Consider the following 18,626-nt stretch of genomic DNA (forward strand, 5'->3'; position numbering starts at 1 on the left):
AAATTCAAGATGGCATGAACATGATCAGAGCCTTTCCCTTTTATAAGTGCACACTACCTTGTACTGAACTGGTGTGTGCACCTGCCTTCAAAGCAGAAGACAGACCTACAGCTGCCAGGGAGTAGCACCTTCTAAAGCTCAAGGAAGAGTTGTGCAAAGATACCTTGCACATCCCTCCAGTTCGTGGGATTCTTCTGTACCTGGATGATCTCCTAATATTGATTGGAGTAGAAACAATGTACCCATAGAGCAGCCAAAATAGTGAAGAAGCACTAATGAAGTGAAAAACCTGGAGACATTACTCATAATTTTTATCATCCCACCATTTTCCTATTAAAAAAAAAAAAAAAAAAAAAAAAAGTATATTTTTGGAGATACCCAAAATTGAAGGCTTCACTGGGATAACAGAGCATCAGAGATACACAGCTGTAGCTGTCTCTCAGTAGTTTTTCTTTTTGCTTTCCCATGTACTTACTGAAACAAAAATTATAATAAGCATTTTTATCCATAGACCTGCTGAAGTAGATTGACTGTGAAATGCACATGCTCATTTAAACTTCTTTATACAGTTTTTTTAGTTGAGGTACAGCAATTGGTCCTGTTTGGAGTTTGGATTCTGATTTTTGATTTTCAAAGTATTAGGCTGAATTCTACATTCAGTTTCACATATGCAAATATAGTCGTAATGAGTGTGCAGCATTCCCATAGAAGACTAAGTTTACTCAGGAAACTATTTAAGTGCCACTGAAATCAATGGAAAGGCTCAGGCAGATGTCTGTACAAATTCTATCAATCCCTTAATCATTTCAAATGGAATATAACGATGACATAGTTCTCATTAGAAAAATCATACTGTGAATATGGGCCTGCTGAGCTCATCAGTGGTAGGACTAAAACAATAATATGGGCATAAAGAAAAGGGAATAATTTACTTAGGTTTCTCAACTGGTTATTTTAGGTAAACTCATCTTTTGTTATTATAAGGTTTCTCTGTAAGAGTAGAAACATTCCTCCTTCCACTAGTTACTGAACCCATAGACCTAATGATATTTCCTAATTAGAAACTGGCATCATGATCCATCTTTCTAAAAAGGAAATGTTGGCACTAAATTAATTACATTACATTACACTTCACAGCATTTTATACTATTGTATTCATGCCTATAACAGACATCTAGTTGGTATAGAAAGTGACTGCAAAGGCACTGTTCTTAGCAGCCCGGTTGCAAATGTTTAGGTTATGTCAGTTGCTAAAACTGTTATTAGCAATCAGAATTACCAGAAGCCCACGAAAAATGCCAAGGACTTAAATCACTTTAGTTTTCCTATTTTGATAAGTAATGTCTTATTCTTTGATTGAAGATGGTATTTCAAACAACTGATTATATTCTGAATATTGCACACTGGTAGCATAGAAGGAAGCAGTGGTTACTCCTACCCAAACATAATGTACCTGGTAGCAGAAAGTTTCATTTGTCTTGCTTGCAAAACCACGTTTTTGTGAAAGACCTGAACATTATTAACAATAACTCCTGAAATACCCTTTGCAACTTTACATTATGTTCTCTTTCAGGTACAATGACAAGTCCATCATTATCAATATCTGGAAGTGATACTGCTGCATTTAGTACATGGGGAAATCACCTACGCTGTCCCTTCTTTCAACTTAATATCATTTTTCACCATAATGGTACTGGATAGTTTTACTTTCTTCAATCAATATGTGCACACAAATGGTACTGAACTGCCAGTGTAGATAATTATGGTAAATCTTTTCTCCAGATAATTCAAAGGTTATGGGCATTCCCTTCCCCTTATCATTAAAACTGAAAACAGATCAAACTGAGCCGGTAACTTGAGTCTCTGTATTTAAGTCTCAGTTAATAAGAGGGTCCCTAACAAAGCCCTCCTTTCTGAACCCTCCCACTGCATTCACTTGCAAATCACTGTATAGCTGGCAAAGCCGGCGTCCCCCCAGCCCCGAACCTCCTCATCTGAGCACTGCGGCTCTATCGGCAGCAACATCTCTCTCAGTGAGGGACGTTTCTTATTAATCAGGACCACTGAATGAAAACCAATCAGATAGAGATTCCCTTTGGCTTCATCTCCCCGCCTGCCTGAGTTAAAAGCGATACTGGGAGAGAGTCTGCCTTAGTTAGATGTAAGCGCACACAGCGCTGGAGATACAGTGCTAGACAGAAGGGAGGAAGCAGGTAAAGAAGCAGCACTGGATGGGCAGAGCTGGGCTCATGCTGCAAGACATGGTGAGTAGATTAACTTTATGTAACAAAGAAATGTCTATAGCAAAAAAAAAAAAAAAAAAAAAAAAAAAAAAAAAAAAAAAAAGCAGACGAAGCAGACGTTTTCTTTAAAAAGGCTAAAATGTTAAAGATTTGTTACAGATTCCTTTTAGGGAGGGGGTGGGGGGAAAGAGTCAGAAGAAATTAAAATATTTGCTGAAATCTAAACTACTGTTGTATATATGACAATTTCTTGTGTATATGAGAAATCTAGCAAAGGATATATTATCTGGCAGTACTGTTAAACAGTATTACTCTCATTCAGATTTTTACAGCAATATAACAGTGACAGTATAATCTAACTTTTGTGCAGAATACTCTTTTACCTGTCCAGATAGAAACTACAACCCTTTTCTTTCTGTCATCTTTGTTTTTACTGAAAACTCAGTTAAAAAGAATAAAAAATGAATAAGTTTTTAGTACCAATATGAATGAAGTGATGATGCTTTATTTTTATTTTCTTTGGTTGTGGTAATGAAATTATTTTTCTTTACATGACGGGTGAAGTAAAAGCTCGCCATTCAGAATGTTTGAGTTCTGAGGCAGATGTTCCTCTGAATGTTCAGAGCAGTAAGTCAAAGTCAACAGGCTTAAAGTGTAAGGCTGTTTTCCAGAAGCACTATCAACAATACCAGTCTAGTGTTTATAAACAGAGACTAGGAGAAAAAACAAGGCAGAAAGCATAAAAGGCCAAAGTGACCACTTGATTTTGAAGTAATCAGCAGAGAGCAACTGCCCAGTGAATGACATTTTATTTTTTCTTTCCACATGCAAGAGACATGCAGTCACATCCATTCAGTTTCACTGACAGATGAGCTTCAAAGAATGATGCATAAGAACCATAAAGAAATCTATATCCCCCTGCAATTGTATGGTAATGTGCATACAGTAGTAGCCACTCGCCATCTCAGAAACAGATTTATGCAGCAGGTGAGAACAGTAAAATGATTGTTTGGTTAGGATACTTTCCATACGCGAAAGTAAGATCAGTCTCACTCTGATTAAGTAATATATTACTTAAATCACAGTAAGTTTGTGCTCCATTGTTGAGTACTAAACTAGTTTCTTCTGATAAGAGCAAATATGGATAAAAAGGCAAATGTAATACTTTTAATAGTGAGATCAAATGTCTTTTTTAATAAATAATATTGGTGATAAGACTTGCTAATGATAGCTTTATAAAGATCACTGCTTCCAACTCATTTTGTACAACTAAAATTTTCTTCCAAAAAGTGAGAATAGACTAATTAAATATGTAGGTGTCTCATTACATTTTTTTTTTTTCTGATTACTGTGAATTCTACAGGATTATGTTAGTTTGTAATATAGGTATATTGCTAACTATGAGTGAATTTTGCAGATAAAGTGCATAATCCTGTCATTTATCCTTTACTATGTAATAATATGACTTAAAGATTAAATATGCTGACAGATAATGGCATTTCTGTTAGCAAAGATGTAAAACTTCTACATGATCATATTATATAATCAAATGTTTATGGTAATACATATATACATATTAATGTTAGATAAACATGCTTGTTTTAAAATCATGAAACGCATATGTTTATTGTGATATACTAAAGTTGTACCTAAAATACTTGTCAAGCCTTTAGTCCTGATGTGGAGATTTCAACAGTAATTTTTTTGTTTGCTTATTTGTGTGAGAAAATTTCCAGAGGCTACATTACAGTCATTATTACAGAAAAAATAAATGTGTTGCATAAATATCACCAAAACACAGAAAGCAGTTTGGAAATGCAATTTGGAGAGAAATGGCAGAGTGAAATAGTGCTGCCATATGCCTTGTACAGACTCATGGTCTGAGTGCTTCAGGCTTTTAACTGAAGCACACAATTTTCACACTAGTTTGAAGAAGTGACCATTCTAGAAATGTCCTCCTCTCCAGAAAGAAGCTCATTTGGGATGATGTGCACTCTCCCCTTGCCCAGCTTCTGCTCCACTAGGATGGAGTGCAGTGCAGTTTGCATTAAGTTGGCAGGGATGCACTCCAATCATCGGATCAGCCAATGGGGATGATTTAATTCCCTATACCTGCCAATCAAAATCCACTATTTTAAATGTTATTACTGACAGTGTTGTGGAAAGAACTACACAACTTAATTCTGACATTTGCTTGTGCCCTGGTGTCAGGAATTTTTTTCTGTAACCCAACAAGATGGCTTTCATGGAATCTACTGGCAGAAGCCTGAGAGGTGGAGGTCAAAAGTAACAGGACTCACAATTTCCTTTAACGATGAATTTGTTCAGAAGATAAACTAAGTTAGATGGATGTCTCCTGATGCTGTCCTAATCTTGATGAAACAAGACACACAAAGGAGCAAATACTACTTAGGAGTTTTGATGTAGAGTAAATCACACGTGCACACACAGTCTTTTACCTTTTCTTTAGGGATAAACGGGCATATTTTTCTGCTCCCTCTCTCCCAACTTCTTTCATTTCTGGAGACTCTTCTGGAAATAAAAACTCATTACTGGACATTAAAAAAATAAATAAAAATAATTAAAAAAATATTGTTCTTATGATAAAACTGGGTTTCACAGACCAGGATACATCAGGCCATATAAAATATATTATTTTATAGGTTTCTTTCATTCAGTCAAGGCCATTTAGCTGTATAAGGCAACTGAACCAAAAGCATAGACAAAAATGTCTCTCCCACTCATCTCAGAAAGCCTTCTGAATTTCTAAGGCTTGCAGCAGGTGTTACATGCAAATGTTATCTGCAGAAGCACAAATATTTGAACATGAATAGGGATGTCTGAGTGAAAGCTAGCTGCATTCTGTATGTGAGTGAGAGTTTATGAAAAGTCATTTGTTGTAAAAGATCCTAAATTTTGCTAAAAGGGGGTGGGGGAGGGAGGAAAATAATGCAAGAGGAAATGGCTTTCAGCTACGAACAAAAAGAATTCTCATAAAAGCAGTCAAGTGTCATTTTAATAACTTTCTCCTTTTGTCTCTTAAACAAATATTAAATCTTTGAGTGACAAAAGACAAGTTGCCGTCCTGACACCCAGCAACTGATCATGTTAAAACCTCCAGTGGCACCAGGCCTACCGGCCTGGCATGACTTAACAGGAGGGACCATTCCTGATCAGATCTCAATATGTGTTTACAGCACAAAATTCTAGCAAAACTGAATGTGACTTACTTGAAGGAAAATCTTCTTTCTAACTTCAGGGAAAACAGAACAATGCTGTGTATATAATGTAGCTTCTAAAAAAAGGGATAATAGAAAGCCAAGTGTATTATTTTTAACTTTAATTCCATAATCTCAGAAATGGAGGCTGATAAGGTTATCTTCATTCCACAAGGAGGAACTGCTGTGCAGACGGTTCAGGTGATGAGCTCTCAGCAGCTTTGTGGGAGTGCCCCTGCTTTCACAGTCCTCAAACTTCTCCATGTGACTGTTTCTAAAACATGAAAATAAATATGTCTTGAGTACCTAAAAAATACTGAAGTTTCTAACATTACTTTCACAAAATATTTCTGCAATTGCAAAATATGGTGCTTCAAGTGATGGTCAGTATATGTCGTTGCCAGTTAAATGAAAGTTTTTATATTTAATTTTCACACTTTTTAGTAGTAATAACAACACAAAGATGACATCAAATTATATTCAGTTTTTCCTGTCTCACATAAATGTAAATCTGATATTAAAATCTTCTGTTATGATCATGCAAATATCAGGGATGTTTGTGTAAATACAAATTTCTAGGCATTAAATATTACTCAGGTTTCTTTGACCTCACAAATCCTAGTCAAGGGAAATAACCTCCAGCTTCATGGAAATTATGCCTGAGAAAATATTAGAGCATCGAGGCATGCATGTCATTGCTCAGAGATTCCATTTTTTCAAGAAATACTGTAAGCATTTTCCACTGCGTATAATACGTTGAGAAAGATCTCCTAAATTGCTTGTCCAAAATCAAAACATGCTCTTTATAAATGATACCTAACAAAAGATTCAGTGAAACAGGGAGAATTGTAGATAATGCTTTTCTATTTGGAGATGGAAACAGGCCTTTTCATCATTATGAAACAAACTACACAACATTTCTCATAAGGAGTGATGTCAATTTGTTTATTCTTTAATCATTCAATTGAAAGCAATTAATAATGCATAAAAGCAATATATCTAGCAATACATATAAACCCTATTATATTTATCTGTTAATTTCTGAAAATAATGATCAATTAGATTGATAATTAGGAATCAAGAGTTTGATATTTATTTTTGGAACTTCTTAAAAAGAAATTCAATAAAACATCAAAATATACAAGATAAAGGAAATTTATAACATGAGATAATCTTCCATTTTCATCTTAAGATCTTACTAAAATAATTGTTCTTTACATTCTCCATCTTCCATTATTTGCTCCTGTGGAGATGAGAATGAGGTAAAGCAAAAACAGTGTGTGCTGAGAAGGGGGACATTAATCCAACAATACCCGTTTTGGAAGAAAATGTAGACACATTATAAAATAAAATTTACATGTAAATATCCAAAAGTTACAGATTACAAGGTTTCATCAGTAAACTGCTTGTTTACTGTTGTATGAACTTAAAAAATGAGAGTAACCCCAGTTCATGAACAGAATTCTGACATATGTATATGCATGCATGTATGCATATGCATAAACGTAGACATAATTCAGGAAAATTATGAGAGTAGGTTAAAATGACTTTGCTTAAGTCTTGACTACAAATTTCTGACTGAATTTTCTTACTTGTGTGCATTGTTTTTTATTAGAATACTTTCATGTGACTTACATTTTTCTTTATCATGATCCTTTATAATAATGTATTCAGGCACTAAATGGGAAACTGTTAAATAAACTTTCTTTTTTTCTCTTCTGACTTTAAGGAATGGGTGCAGACTGTGGGGCATTTCAAGGAAATGATTCTGCTTTCTCTGTTCTGCAGGAACAGAGAAAATATCAGGCAAATATAGGAATTACAAAAATAATATTTTTAGTTTTAATCCACTTTTAAGAACTGTTTGTGCTTGTGCCAGGTTCTGGAGTCCTTACGGAGTGAGTAACATTTTGTATTAAGACTAGTCCCACTGAAGCCATTAAATTACTTTTGTTCGTTTCCCTTACTCAGAGTGAAAATGAGTGCTGAATCTGTGTTTTTATAATGATTCTATCTGATTAAAAATATATAGATATTTTTTCTCAGAATAAATATAAGAATGCTGCATTATAGAAAATATTTTCTCATTTCCTGTAAGATGTGCAATAATCCTTACATTAACTTCCCAAGTGTGAAAGGAAATTTCATCTCTAATGAGAATTCAGACTTATTGAAAAATGGAAATATATTTTAAAATCCATGTAAACTCTTCCTTCCTTGCAATTATGTGCATCCCATGGATAATCAGCAAATGACTATTTCCAATTTTACAATATGTACTCTATTTCCTAACAAAGATACATATTTGAATTACATTCCTATGTGCCCAAAAAATAAGACGCTAAGCAAAACCTCTTATGTTCTAAAGAAAAAGAATTAGCCTCTTAATTATCCTTCAGGGATAATTCTCTACATATGATAATGAAGATATTCCGTTGTTAAGTAGTAGTTATATTAGTAGCAGTAACAGAAGTTGCATCAATGCTGAGAACTCATACATGACTTTAAGTAAGTGTTTTGCAAGGTTATAAAAGAATGGATCATATTTTAATTTAATCCAAAATTATGATGTTGCCTTACCTTCTATTCATAACCCCACCAACAAATATTTTCTACTAATGAAGGCTAACCATCCCTGCAGCAGAAAACACAACGTTCAATTTAGAAATATTAGTAATGCATTTAATGCACTTCACACAACTTTCTAAAGGCTATTAAAAGAAGTTCTCCAAAATCCTGCTGCAGCTACTTTAAGCTACAAAAATCTGCTGGTTGAGAATATTTCCTTCCTTGAAGTTCTGATTCAGAAAGGAGGAAAACAAAAAAAAACTATGGAAGGCAAAAAAGAGTATATTAAGAACTGGTTGAATTACATAATGCAACAACGTTTTTCACAGAAAAAAAAAAAAAAGGAAAAGAAAAAAGAAACAAGATATAAAAGAAAAGATACTTGTTCATCTACTGTGACACAGATCTGAAAAGTCTGAAAATAATAAGTAGTAGCATAGGAGTGTGCTCAATGTCATTATACATCCAGATGTGTATCTACTAACATTGCTGAAACAAAGTTTCATCAAAGTACCCTCTCAAAATATTTGTTTGTCATTTGAATTTATACTCATCCAATTTTTATTTACATTTTAGTCTACACTAATCTAACTGTCCCTAAATACATCTCTACAGTCCTATGAAACTCCTGAATATGTAGAGACCTTGATGTTCATTTCTGTCTCTAGCACACTTAGGTTCTAATTCATAATGCTTTCCTGAAACTAAGGAATTACATGATGAACAGATTTTTTTTAAAACTACTTTTAAGGTTTATAATTAATAGGCATTTGATTGATTAAATACTGAAACTCACTGCTATACATAGACACAGGGCCATTTAACTACTTACAAACTGCATGTGATATATGAATGATGATTTCAAAGAAATCATACATTTAAATTTTAAATGTATTTTTACATTTTAATGTAAAAATTTAAAATTTTCTAGAAACTGCAAATAAGACCAGATATTGTGAACATATTTGTATGTGTAGCACACTAGGGGTAGAATATGCTCATATTTTGGGTCTTGAGAAGGGCTAAGTCAAGATTTAAGCCATACCTAGTGAAGAATTATGTTTCCATATGTCTCCAGGTTTTATAATTGGAAAAGGATCTCAACATCTTTTCAAAAACAGTGTCAATGTTTTTGATAGTCAGGAAACCAAAAATACTCAGGATTAGTGATACTTATATGAAAATGTAGGTCATTTCAAACAACAGCTGTGTACCTCAGCTGAGAACTTTACTAGAACCTTCGGATGGAGATCTCGGACACTACAGAATCACAGCAGAGACAGTCATTGTAGCAACTATGTGTAAGTGTTAAGGAAAATATCAAAAGCTACTACAAGGAAACCTACCATCCTGATAGAAAGAATCACAGAATCGTACAGTCCTTAGAATGGGATCTTTAAAAGTCATGTAATCCAACTCCCCTGCAAAAGCAAGGATGTCCACAATTTGACCAGGCTGCCCAGGGCCTGATCCAGCCTCATCTTGAAAATCTCCAAGGATGAGGCATCCACCGTGTCTCTGGGTAATCTGTTCCAGTGCCTCACCACTCTCACTGTAAAAGACTTTTTCCTTATATCTAACCTAAATCTACACTCTTTAAGCTTGAAATCATTCCCCTTCTTCTATCACACTGACTCTGCTAAAGATTCTGTCCCCTTCTTTCCTGTAGGTTCCCTTTAGATACTGAAGGGATCACCTTGCAGCCCTAGCTCTCTCAGCCTGTCCTTGTAGGAGAAGTGCTGCATCCCTTGGATCATTTTTATGGCCTTCCTCTGGACAGTCTCCAGCTCCAAAACACAGTACTCCAGTAAGGCTCCACCCACACAGAGCAGAAGAGCAGGATCACCTCCCTCAACCTGCTGACCACAATTCTTTTGATGCAGCCCAGTAAGGTTGACTTTCTGGGTTGTGAGGGCACACTGCTTCACATCCACCAGTACACCCAGATTCTTTTCAGTGGGACTTCCCCCAATCCTTTAATCCTCTTGATTGTACTGGTAATGTACTAGACCTGGGTGCAAGACTTTGCACTTGAATTTGCTGAAACTTATGAGGTTCACCTGGGCCCATTGCTCAAGCCTGTCTAGGTCCCTCTGGATAGCATTCCATCCCTCTGGGATGTCATCTGCACCCTACAGCTTGGTGTCATTTGTTCTCTGGCAAAAGATGGAAGGAATTCTTCCTTTCCAAAATTCCATGAGTAAATTTATGAATGCGGAGAAGTAAAAAGATTTATGTAAATCAGCATAATGTTTAGGGTTATCTGATCTTTTTGTTATTGTTGTTGTTGTTTTTGTTGTTAATATGAATTATTGTGAGCTACTGATCCACAGGCGGAAACAAAATTAACTACTATAGGATGTTGTAGTTTTCTATGTGATTTCTGTGCCTGTGGCATCAAAATAATTTATTTGTCCAGTCTGAGACCTGACATCTGCAAATACATGCTTTTAAGGAACATAAGTAGGGGGGACATTGCTCTAGAATAGAAAATGAGTCCTTCACCTCAAGTTGATTCACACACATTAAATTTCATGCTAGTCAGTCATACTAGTCATACTTAGAATTTAGTAGACAAGAAATAAAGAAATAATAATATTTTACTGCTTGTGACAACATGAACACATATACATACCTATATTTATGTATCTATATAATTATTGATATCAATAGAAATATGAATGTATATGTCTCTATATTTCTATATATCTACATTACTATTTATATATCCGTCTATACCTACCACGATAATAGTATCCATATCAACATAGGTATATAGATATGGACACAGTATATATGGACATTGCATATACTATGTAGATTTATACTGTATGGACAGCACCATTGTTAGGAAACTCATGCATATACTTGCCTTGTAAATTGGTATAGACGTTAGCAAACATTAGGTGAGTTATGAAGTTTATATTCAGTGGGTTGGTAAGAGATTTGCAGACAGTTTCAAATTTGTGTCCTTTGTCAACACATCCTCTGACAATAAACACAACAAACCAGTAAACATCAGCTGAAATCAAAGTGAAACTGCTTCTCTGCCTACACTATCAATGCAGAAGGAAAATCTTGAAAGAATAAAGAATTTCTTTTTCAGTCAGTAAATTCATATTGAGACCAGAATTCTGTGGAAAGAGAATTGAAGTCTAAATAATGTAAATACAGTAGTGTAGCATTACTGATAACTTTCAATGAAGCATCAATTTTTACTCTGTCACCCTTACAGTTTCTACCTGCTAACATATATTATAAAATTCCTACTGACAGAAAGTTTGAACAACTAGTTCAAGATGGGATTTTTGGCTTGTCTCGCTGTTTCTTAAATTGAGAGGTAGTCATTTGGGAAACCAGGGATATTACTGCAACAGTGCAGTTTTCATAACAACTTCAGCCTTACTGTCAGATCATCTAAATCATCATATACAAGATAGATAGAAAAAAAAATTATCTTTTTTGTCTTTATTATATATCACTCTACAATGCAAATATAAAGTAGATTTCTTCTTACTAGTTCAATTGTTTGTTCCTGAAGTTTTTGGCAAATCAAGTGATGATTGTTTTAAATAGAACTTTCCACACCACTGTTGGCAATATGAAGGGAACAAGGAAAATAAAAGCATGCCCTCTCACCATTCCTTGTAATCTACCATGGTTACTTCTGAGGCATACTAAGTGAAACAGAATCCAACATTTATTATTTGAAAGATAAATTAGAAATCTGTAGATGTTAAGCTTTAGATAAAAAAGTTTGTCATTGTGTGTAATTACAACCTTTATTTAAAAGCAATTGTTTCCTCAGATGTGGTAACAAAACAGTATGTACCAGTCAACAGATGAAGAAGAGTTATTTTCTCTATATATACAGTGGTGTTAACCTCTGGAGATAGCATGGATTTCAATTCTTTTTTTTTTTTAATGGAATAAATGGATTTTTTTCATATAATATGTTTAACTACTGCGTCTGATAATTAATCAGCCTTAATACTTAACCAACCGTATTCATTAATGCTAGGAACAGAGGTTAAAACTTGCCATTTATCTCATTCAGAATTTAATAAGAAGTATTACTCAGTGTTCATTTAGTTTAGTTTCTGCACTTTCGTGAAATTCCCTGTGAAATAATTTCAAGCATAGAGTAAAAATATTAATTATTTAAATGCAAGGACATATGTATAATTTACTATGTATATGAGTGTATATGCATAGGTCGCTTTGAAAATAATGTGTCCTATTTTATTACCATGGAAACTACAAAAACAACAAAAAGCACAATAATACTGTTTGATAGAGCAAATTCTCTAATAGTACTAGTAATGTAATAGCTACAAAAAGGTATTTTTCAATGTAGTCACCAACATTATATATACTTTTTTATCAGCAGTGATCTACTGTCTGTATGTCTCACTCGTAAAAATCTGCTCCAGCAGAGATAAATATGTAATTTAAAAGTTAAAGTTGATTTATTAGTGAGAGTTAGATACATTATGATTTCATCTACTAGTGAGCAGAAGTAACCCAGGTACCCAGCAGTCTTAATCTGTCTAATGCTCATTACAAATAATTGTTGAATTATGTTAGTGTCGCACCATTTCTAATATTTATCTTTTCTCATTGTTTGCAAGGTAGAGAGCCTGGCTTCATTGCCTTCATTAGCACTTGCCTTTCTTGTGCCTTGCTGTAATTTGACTATTGATGTTTGTGGTACCAGAGAGGTTTGAATAAATCAGTGGACAGTGGAGAGTGCAGAGGTTTCTGAATGGTGAGCCATTCCAAGGGAAGTGAGGAACAAAGGTGACATCCTTTGCCGTGGATGTGAAAACCTCTTACTGTTGCTCTGGAGACACAATCAAGTGTAGAGAAAGATCCTTTCTTGCATTCCAAATTATACTGAGCACTTGTCCAAAATAATTGATGCCACCATCATTTTTATCTTAACACTATATGGATATTTAAGTGATCAAAGATTAATGTCTTAACAACCACTAACATTTAAGAGATCTTTGAGAAAGACTAGGGAAAAAAAAGAAAGCCTAAGGTACAATCCAGCCTACGTTCATGAATTCATATCACTACTAATCCCACAGCTTGTCATCCTAAAAGGGCAGACATTACCCAGACCACCTGTATTGTATGTAATTTTTCAATTACATTTATGTCCATCAATAGTGACTTCCTATAATAATTAATTGAATAATTAACTAACTAATAGAAATGTTAATAATATTTCTACATTATTCTAGTCTGGAAAATACCATCTGTTCTTTAAAGAGAAGGTCAATTTATCATCTGCAAATTAAAGAAACTGAACTTGGTGCTCAGAGGATAACACAGCTCTAAACAGCTGACTGGAAATGTAGTGTGGGTGGATTTTACCTTGTGAGTCAGCAGATTTTTCTGCAGAAACACATAAAAAAAAGAATGTAAACAAAATAAACAAATGAAAAAAAAAAAAAGCCTATTGCAAGCAAGTTCAAATCTGTCTTACAAAATCCCACTTTATGTTTATGTCTGTTAAGTGTGAAAAATTTACCTACTGCATTTCAACAGATACAAGGTTTATTAAAAAGCAATTAAAACAATGAAAAACACATGGCCTTGGTAAACATGTGTTGAACACTTCAAACACAAAAGGCAAACAAATGGTTGTGAAAGGACTTGAGAATGGAGAACTCATTCAAGGTTGGGATTTTTATGTCATTAATTAAAAATAAAAATAAAAATCTTCAAATCTGAAGGACAAGAGAATAGATAAGATGACATGAGCAGCACATTATTAGAAATGACAACTTTTAAACATTCTAATTTTAATGCAAAAATGTTCAAAACTTCTATAAATTCTATATCAAGTTAAAGGTCACATTTTTCATTTGATTTCAGCAAAGTTCAAATGTTATATTTAATTTCTGCTAAGATATGCATAAACAATTTTATTGTTGAAGATCTCTTAAACTACAGATACATCAGGAAAATATTAAAGTCTTAGCTTACTGTTCATTAGAAAGTGTCACCCTTCTAACTCAAATAGATTTTCTCACTGAGTGCAGAATCAAATACTGAAATTAAGTCTTGAAGAAATACGAAGAACTGAGAAAATGCTATGTATAAATAAGTAATGTTTTAGCATTGTGTGTAATATTTTATAATGACATGGTTCCATCTTACTAGATTAAACTGAAAGGTCAACATCATATTAGAGATCAAGAAAATTGGTATTCATGTGATTGCCTTCCAAAAGTTCCAACCACCACTCAGAAATCAGTGCAAAGCATTTCAAAGTGTTCAGTGAAAATAGCTATGTGTAAGCCCCAGTTAAAAAACATAGATCTGATGGAAAGATTAGAACAGCCTAGAGCATAGTATGACTATTCTTCAAGACATCAGTAACATTTAAACTCAGTCTTTATAAAAGGAAGATATAGAATAATGATCAACAGTGAGTAGAGAAGAGGATCTGACAGATGTAGAGGAAAAGGAGAAGCAGAGTTTTCCACATGGCTTATCATCAGCGCATACAGGAAAGCCTGAAGTGCCTGATCCACATTTGAAGAACTTCCGCCTGTGCTATGGCAAGTGAACTACGGGGAAAATGTTCAACTGCTCTGTAATCAGGAATAATGTTAAGTGATAATACATTTTTCTTTCCAGCATTTTCATACTCCTTCTCTGTTGTTGGTGCACTGAATCCATGTTAATGTGTATAATGTATATATGGATAGATACACAAAGATATAGAATATATGGAAGAGTACATGTGCAGTCTGAGGTCTGTTCTAAAAATAATGCCATTTATTACATTGGCCACCAGAATCAGAGGAGAAAGTCAGTGATATGGCAGTAGGGTTTGAACTGTGCCTTCTCTTACATTTTGTTGCTGAGTAACAGATGGCATCAGAGGGGCAGTATGACAAAATGACATCTGATATGAAAGTGCATATGAAGCAAAAGTGTATCATTGAACTCCTCCATGCTTAAAAAAAAAAATAAAAAAATCACTCACTGACATTCATCAATGCAGCTCATCCATGCAAATCAGTGGATTAGAACCAGGGAACTGTGTGCAAAGCTGGTTATCAGCTTCAACGCATTGGAAACAATGGTGGCAGCATTGGAATATCACATAGTTTGTGGAAGGTGAGTCCCACAAGTGCTCAGAGGAAAAGAAGGAACACTATATGCAAGTTTCTCAGGATCTACTGAGTCAATATAAGACTAAAGGTGATACTTTCCTGAATTTAATCATTATCAGTGACGAGGCATGGTGTCACCACCATGAGCTAGAGTCAAAACAGCAGTCTATGGAATGGTGATGTGAGAATTCCTCATCGAAGAAAAAATTCAAGATACAACCCTCAGAGGATCAAAGGATAGGTGGTGATCTGTCTGTTTTTACTGGAACGCAGAGAAACCACCAGTTCTGATCACTACTTTTCAGAGTTAAGCCAGAGAAGATAACCCTTCTTTTGCAACATGATAGTGCTGGGACCTACGTCAGTTTAAAGACCTTGGAGAACACTGCCTATCTTGGTTTCACTGTCCTATCACACCCACCCCACATATGGATTTAGTGCCTTCTGACTACCATCTGTTGGGCCAATGAAAGACGGACTTCATAAACAACATTTTCCTAGCAATGATGTCACCATCATAGCAGCTGTGAAACATTCAGTCACCACCACAAGTGCAGATTTTTATGAGAGTGACACAAAGGTTCTTATCCATCACCAGCAAAAATAAATGGTGAATAGCATTTTGTAGCTGAGAATTTGCTCTATCAAACATAAGATATAAAAATAATTTCAGAATAGCTTAAGATGGGAAAATATAGGATTTTGAAAATATTCCTCATAAATTAATTGCTGATTTTATTTGATAACATAAACAGTTGTAACTGCATACCAAAAGATAAGACAGTAAATAAATACACAAAACAGATTTTAAAATCATATGCAGAGCTAATAAATATTCCATTTAAATCAGACTTAAACACAAATATATACACCTGTTTGAGAAGCTATTGCTTTAGAAGACATTAATATGTGTATATCATTCATGAAAGTTTCATTGAAATACAGTGACTTTAATTGCAAATGGCAGACAAAATGCTGGAAAAGTACAGAAATTCCACTGAATTTAGCAGAAACCTTTTACTCTCTTAGAATTAAGCTGTAAAAGTTCTTGCAAAGACTAGAAGAATTAAAAAAGTAGTAACAATAGAAATGATATTACATACACCTGTGTGTAGCAAATATAGTACATTCATGAACGTGAAAGAAAAATCACCTTTACATAAATTAATCATTTACTGAAACAATATTAAGCGTAATTGATGGAGGGAAGAAGAATGGAAATAGTCTTGCTACACTTAACATTTGAATACTTGCTGAAATAAACACATTGAAAAATTGAAAATTTGTTGGATTCCAGATAGAAAAAAAGAAATAAATAGAAGCATGCATCACAGAGAAATCATTAGAAACTACGAATTCCATCTAATAAGTAGTTTTTTTTAAGGACACTTTTTATTTTAGTATAGGTGCAGATTAAAACAAGCTAATTAAGTACAAATTGTAATTTGAAATATAACACATATAGCAGAGGAGTAGCATGATTAAAATAAAAATAGATTAAAACTTCTACAAATGTTTTTGGTTTGGTTTGAAAATAGAATATTCAAAGTTAGCCTGATGGCACATGAAATAATTTCAGTGAATATAAATAGAAACAGCAACAACAATAAATTACCATTATTAGAAATGCCAATGAGGAATACAGAAAATAAAAATAAAACTGAAGTAGGAACTTGTATTTATAATTACAATAAAAGAACTCACAATCAAATAAATTTCACATATATTTTCAGTGCATTACCTGTTAGAATTTCAAAAATTACAAGCTAGTGTTAGTAGGTGTATTTTATTATATATATTCATCAAGGGAAATGGAACATAAAGGTCAAGAAACAGGTTTAACCTCTAGTTCATCTTTTCTTTTAAGATGACTTAATGGCAGCTGATTAAAACTTTGATTTGATTAACTAAACTTCTGTGAAACATTATAAAATTTCATTGTAACACAATTGGGAGTAGAGTCCAATATGGAAATTAAGACATTTTTATTTTGTAGTATGTAACAAAGCTTTCAGTAATTAAATCAAAGTGGTTTTTTATTTGATTCATATTAACTAATAAGGTGTAGCATGTCACAATAAGAATGAAATGGAAAGTGCTTCAGGAAATGCTGATATTAAAACTGAAGAGAACAAATTTTAAAATATATCTACTAAGGAATTTCTCTTTTGAAAGTACTTTAAAAAAATCCTTGTGAATTTTATCATGGAATGTGAAAGACTGCAAATAATTATTTTGTGGACATAAGCAGCTACAAACAATTCTATATTTTTTCTACTTTTAGTTTTATATATATATAGAGAGAGAGAGAGAGCAGATTTTTAGATGGGTAAGTCAAAAGCTGTTCCAACAATGCATATTATAACACAAATTTATCTCATGCTGTAAAGGGAGTAAGCAAAAACTCTCCAGAGAATTTCACAGGGAAGAAGTATCTGCCTATATGCTTTGTGCACTGGACTGTTTTAAGTAATAAAAGGAAAAAGGTGGAATGTTTATTCTATATGTGCTTGATTAAAATGGTTGATTTTAAAAAATAAATAAAAATAAAACAAAGAAAAAAAAGAGAAAAGAAAAAAAGAAAAAAAGAAAAAGGAAAAAAAAAAAAAAAAAAAAAAAAGATCAGTCCTCCAGTACTTTTCACTGGATCCATTCTTAAAACTTATTATAACATCGATAAATTAGGAGTTTTCCTAAAACTTACCTGCATAATGTATTATTACATTATTAGGCACTTCAGATATCAATGTGGTAAGTTCAAATTTTGGGGAATAATTCTTTTTCCCAAACTTGTTATCTGAAGTTCTACAAAAAGTAGCAGAGACTTTCAAAACACAAAAAGAAAGTACTACTATCATATAGCTGATGATTAAACATCTAGAGACAAAAAAAATCATATGTGGACATCAAAATACATGAAACAACTGACCCTGGGAAAAATAAACAGTTTTTAGAGCATCTGAGCATTTATAAATCTCTTTTTAATTTCTGAATTCGCTGGTACTCGTCACCTCTGAGAAAGAGTTGAATCTAATTTTCGAGCTGAGTAACAAAAAACAGGTTCTAGACAGCAACCAAATGTTATCTACCAAATACGAGCTATAAATGGTATTTTCACCTAATTTTAAACAATTCTCCTCTGAAGAACATTCATACTTCTTTCCTGTAGCTTTTTATTCTCAAGTGTTTATATCCTCTATTCTCTCCTCTGTCTTCTCCTTTCACTTGTGCCTTTCACTTTTCTTCTTTACCAGAAAAACTTACATCGTATCTATTCTTTGATAATTTTAGATTTTATTTTATTTTATTTTATTTTATTTTATTTTATTTTATTTTATTTTATTTTATTTTATTTTATTTTCCAGTTTATAAGATAGTAAATGAATTCAGAGAAATTAAGCTCCTTCCTCAAAATTGTTATGTAAGCATCTGGTGGAACCAAAAACAAGAGAAACAACTCT

At 33.5% G+C, this 18,626-nt stretch overlaps 1 protein-coding gene across 6 annotated transcripts in view; it reads left to right on the plus strand.

The window, feature by feature from the left end:
* Positions 1-1,950: 1,950 nt before the first annotated feature.
* CDH9 (cadherin 9) overlaps positions 1,951-18,626 on the plus strand; it is a 94,183-nt gene continuing 77,507 nt past the window's right edge. For 2 of the 6 annotated variants that reach the window (XM_085537809.1, XM_085537810.1), the window contains exon 1: positions 1,951-2,264. The gene's annotated coding sequence lies outside the window, so the exon portion shown is untranslated. The remainder of the gene's footprint in view (positions 2,265-18,626) is intronic. The other 4 variants (XM_015854463.3, XM_085537811.1, XM_085537812.1 and 1 more) reach the window with 3 other exon arrangements.

This window comes from Coturnix japonica, chromosome 2 (assembly GCF_054131305.1).
Source record: "Coturnix japonica strain WE chromosome 2, WE-NBRP24, whole genome shotgun sequence".
NCBI lineage: Eukaryota > Metazoa > Chordata > Aves > Galliformes > Phasianidae > Coturnix > Coturnix japonica.